This window comes from Miscanthus floridulus, chromosome 10 (genome assembly GCF_019320115.1).
Source record: "Miscanthus floridulus cultivar M001 chromosome 10, ASM1932011v1, whole genome shotgun sequence".
NCBI classification, from domain to species: domain Eukaryota; kingdom Viridiplantae; phylum Streptophyta; class Magnoliopsida; order Poales; family Poaceae; genus Miscanthus; species Miscanthus floridulus.
In genome coordinates, this window is record NC_089589.1 from 115,700,248 (window position 1) to 115,705,676 (window position 5,429).

Genomic DNA, 5,429 nt, shown 5'->3' on the forward strand with positions numbered 1-5,429 from the left:
CAAGCTGATGCTGGACTGCTTCCTTGAGTGCGTCGTCAAAGGAACCCAGCAGCCATACTTGCTTGGGGGAAACCGGGTGCTCTAGCGCCAAAAACAGCATCTCTGAACCTTCAAGGCAGTGGACCACCTTACATGCAACTTGGATTTGCAGGCAACAGGGCCGTCCCTTGGCACGTGCAACGTGTGCGACGGTACAGAGCCTCCACTTTTCAGGGGCCTCCAAATATATATAGAGTATATATACGTATATATGTATTGCTTGGTAAATAAGAACGTACAGCAGTAGCTTTGGCCTTTGGCCCATTAGCAAAGCGACGTGTACAACAATTGACCAAAGCCCAATAAACAATGGCTTGTTGCCCGGCCGCTGTTCAGTTGGCAATGTTGCCGATCCCAATTCCCCAACTGAATCAGATCGCAAATCTTAGGTCTCACGTACTACCTCTCGACGTCTCGTCTCGTGTCGCCGCCATCGCCTGACGCCGTACCGGCCGCCGGCAGCGTTTCGCGAGTGACAGGGCGTGAGCCGTGACGATCTAGCTGCAACCGCAACAGCGAGAGCGAGGCGCTAAGGCCCTGAAGGTAATATAAATCATTCATATTTATTTTTCAATTCATTCACTGGTAGCCGCGAACAATAATAAGTAGTTGATCGATCTCTAAATTTTGTTTTTTTTTATCTTTTGATCTAGACACCTACTGGAATAGCATTCAAAGATTGAAGCCATGTCTTCTACAAATCGTTCTAGAAAATTTGAATCAGGTTTTCAAAAGCGTAAGAAGAAACAAAGAATAGAGGAATTAGTCCAATCTCAGCAAGGAGCTATGGATAGATTTGTTACAAAACAGTCACAAGTGTCGTCTGATAATCCAACACTTGAGGCAGGGGCCCTGCTTGAGGAGGGGCAGGCGATTGACAATAATATTGATAATGATCCTATAGATCCTCCAGAAAATAATGTTGAAGTTGAGGAAGCTGACAACACAAATACTCAGATAGACAGTGAAGACTTGAATCCTTCTTCAAATGCTAGTGATTCTTTTCAGCCTGATATATTTGATCCAAGATACTGGGATTCACTTGATAGTAGACAAGTTGACATTTTAGCACAAAAGGGCCCTAAAAGAGACCTATCAATTCAGAAGGGTCCTAAGGACATGTTATCTAGAAGATTTTCTTCACTATTCTATGATAGAATTCTGTCAAATGGAGAAAGCTGTGACAGGGATTGGCTTGTTTATTCTAAGGAACTTGATAGAGTTTTTTGCTTCAGCTGTAAATTATTTACAAAAGGTCATCGAAAAGGTCAGTTGGCAAATGAGGGTTATAATGACTGGATACATCTTGGGCAGAGACTCAAAGAGCACGAGACAAGTGCAGATCATGTTTTGAGCATGACAGCTTGGTATGAGTTGCGTAACAGATTGCAAACTGATCAAACTATTGACAAAGCTGCTCAACGACAACTTGAGAAAGAAAAGGACCATTGGAGGAAGGTTTTATTTAGAATTGTTGGCATAGTAAAATTTCTTGCCAAGCATAATCTTGCATTTCGTGGAAGTAACAGCAAACTATATGATGATAGCAATGGGAATTTTTTGGGCTTAGTAGAGATGTTGGCTGAATTTGATCCAGTTATTCAAGAGCATGTCCGCCGGATTACAAATGATGAAACTCACGTTCATTATCTTGGTCCTAGGATTCAGAATGAGTTGATACACTTACTTGCTTCTGCTATTAAGTCTGAAATTATTAAGAAGATAAAGAGTGCAAAGTATTTCTCTGTCATACTTGATTGTACCCCTGATGTAAGTCACCAAGAACAAATGTCTTTAATTATAAGATATGTGGACTCAACATCAGGTCATGTTGAAGAATCCTTTCTAGGATTCTTAGATGTAAATGACACGACTGGACAAGCACTTTTTGATGTGCTAGAGAATGAGCTAAAGATTCTTGATCTTGACATAGATAATGTGAGAGGACAAGGCTATGATAATGGTTCAAATATGAAAGGAAAACATCAAGGTGTACAAAGGAAGCTTTTGGATGTAAATCCTAGAGCTTTTTATTCAGCTTGTGGTTGTCATAGCCTTAATTTAACACTTTGTGATATGGCTACTAAGACTTGTGGCAGAGCTAAAGATTTTTTTGGAATCATCCAACGTATCTACACAGCATTTGCTAACTCTACAAAAAAATGGCAGATACTAAAAGAAAACATAACTGGACTGACTCTCAAGTCAGTTTCAGCTACACGATGGGAGAGTCGCATTGATAGTGTTAAAGCTATCAGGTTTCAGTGTGCAGACATTCGGGAGGCTCTACTTCAGGTATCCAACATTTTCATATTGGTACTGATTTAATAATGTACTTTTGTTGGTTATCTCATATATTAAAAATGTTTTCCTTCTTTTAATTTAGGTATCTGATATTGATAACGATCCAGCAAAGAGTAGTGAGGCTAAAGGTTTGGCAAATAATGAACTTGGACAATATGACTTTATAGTGGCAGTTGCTATTTGGTATGAGGTACTGTATGCTGCTAATTTGGTAAGCAAACAAATGCAAGAAAAGGATATGCTTATTGATGTTGCTATCAAGAAAGTGAAAGGGCTTATTTCTTTCTTCGAGGGCTATAGGGAAACTGGTTTCTTACAAGCTTTGGAGTCGGCCAAAGAAATTGCACTTGAGATGGATATTGGTACTACATTCACTAAAAAAAGAAAAATTACAAGAAAGAGGCATCACGATGAGAACCCAGAAGACACAAATATTGCCACAATGTCTCCAGAGGAGTTATTTAGAATAGAGTATTTTAACACTCTTATTGATCAAGCTATTGTCTCTCTGGAAACAAGATTTGAGCAGTACAAAGAATACCAAAAAATTTTGGTTTCTTATTTACTTCGGAAACATTGCGGTCGTTGGATAACCAAAGCTTGAAGTCTTCTTGTGATAATCTTGAGGCTGTCCTTAAAAAGGATGAAAAATCTGATATTGATGCCAAAGAACTATATATGGAGCTGAAGTTTCTACAAGACTTCATTCCAGAAGAAAGAATGGGGCCTGTTGAAATTTTGCGGTTTTTAAAGGAGCATGGTTGTTTTCCTAATGCAACTATTGCATATAGAGTTTTGTTGACTATTCCTGTGACTGTTGCATCAGTAGAGCGAAGCTTTTCTAAGTTAAAGCTATTGAAGACTTATTTGCGTTCTACAATGACACAAGAAAGACTTAATGATTTGGCTATAATAGCACTTGAAGGTGAACTGTTGGAGAAGATTGATTATGAGCATATTATTGAAGACTTCATTTCAAAGAACACTAAAAGAATGATGTTATTCAAGTAAAGATTATGTAATATAGGTATCATTCTTGAATCTTGATATATATTTTATTGCAACATACTGCATGCTTTATAATATCGTATATTTAGTTTTTTTTTCTAGGCTAATAGGCCTCATTTCTTAGTATCGTACAGGGCCTCTAATTTTCCCGGGACGGCCCTGCAGGCAATCTCGAGGACCTGGAGTTTGCTGAAAAGGGCAGTGGGGAATTGGAGCTTGTTAGTTGATCTCCACCAATAGGCCCAACGGCCAATCTATTGGGCCCTTGGATCTGCACCCTGATCGGGGGAGCCCAATTCTAATATGGTTGGTAGGCCCCTGTCGCACAGCACTATATAAAGAGAGATGGGGATCAAGGCTCGACTAAGAGTTTGAACGGAGCCGCCGTGATCCACCTACAGAGAAAACCTAACCCGATCTAAAGTATGTGCTGCAAGCGACGGGAAGCCCCATTGACTCCGCCGTCGCCACTGGACATCGTCTCCACCACGCTGGAACCACTGCACCGAGCTGCCATGTCACCGTCGTCCAAGCCGTTGTGGCGCCATGGACCGAATGGTGACCTAGACCAAGGTACATCAATAGTTTTCACATCTAAGAGAAAAGTCTACCCCGAATCTACCTTACAGAGGTACTCCCTGATCCTAACAATGGTATCAGAACCAAGGTCAAAGTATGGGGTAGAGCATTGAAAAGAAATGAAAGAGAAGAAGGGTCCAATCCGTTTCGGATTGAGACCCTAACCCTAACCGGGTAAGAGCAAACAGAAAAGAGACCGGGGGTGGCGGATGTCACCCAACTCCCGGTCACCACCACCACTGAGCGGGGAAAGATGCCGCACCACCGTACTCGCGAACGCACGGCAAGAAAAGAACATCCGTGTTCGGATCAGAGAAGAGAAGAGATAGGGGTCTCGGCACTCCAAGCCGAACCCTAACCCACGAAGCACCATGGGGAGGATGAACAGTAATCCCTAACCCTAACCCTAAACCCAAATCAGTTCACAATGGAGTCTCTCCACCAAGGAAGGGTCTTCTCATCTCTTGCATAGCAAGTTGTCAACGCTCCACACAAAGCTCGAAGGGTCAATGTGTGATTTGACTTTCTGGGCTCACATATGGTGTGTGTCTAGTTTTGTCCTTAAAACCGGGTGCTACATCTTCGCTGGTCTTGAAGTGGCTTTCTGCGTGTGATAGGTTGTTTGCATCCTCGGGCGTTATAGCCCTCGCTGATGTGTGCTTGTGTCAGCAATTTAGTAAGAGACTTTTCCCTGTGTGCCCTTATAAAAGATCGTAATCCCCTGTGTGCCCCTGAAAAAATTCAGCGGTCTTCAGCGCCACTACTCCAACTTTTTCGTGTCATCTATGCCACTTCCGTCAGTTTGGGCTCTAACGCCGTTAAACTGCAGGTGTAAAAAGACGAAAATGCCCTTAAGTTCAAATATGTTATTAATTTTTTTTGAGCATCTTAACGACTTCCAATGAAAAAACTCAAAACTAGAAAGTTGTAGATCTCGTTGAGATCTATAATTTTCATATAAATTTTTTTTTTCATTTAATTTCGCAAAAAAAATAATATGATTTTTCTAAGATATATTAATCATATCAAATCATATTTTTTTTGCGAAATTAAATGAAAAAAAAATTTATATGAAAATTATAGATCTCGACGAGATCTACAACTTTCTAGTTTTGAGTTTTTTCATTTGAAGTCGTTAAGATGCTCAAAAAAAATTAATAACATATTTGAACTTAAGGGCATTTTCGTCTTTTCACACCTGCAGTTTAACGGCGTTAGAGCCCAAACTGACGGAAGTGGCATGGATGACACGAAAAAGTTGGAGTAGTGGCGCTGAAGACCGCTGAATTTTTTCAGGGGCACACAGGGGATTACGATCTTTTATAAGGGCACACAGGGAAAAGTCTCATTTAGTAATGTGACTTGAAAGCATATGGTACTGGCCACACTTAGGTGGCGGTTGCGCCATGGAACTGGTTCATTGAAAGGCTATTACAGTGCTAGCTACTCCAGTACAATGATCACAGCTCTGTACTCCCAATTATATGGTTACTAGCATG

At 40.9% G+C, this 5,429-nt stretch overlaps 1 pseudogene; it reads left to right on the forward strand.

The window, feature by feature from the left end:
• Window positions 1–209: 209 nt before the first annotated feature.
• On the forward strand, window positions 210–3,354 carry LOC136489359 (uncharacterized; annotated as a pseudogene).
• The last annotated feature ends 2,075 nt before the right edge of the window (window positions 3,355–5,429 follow it).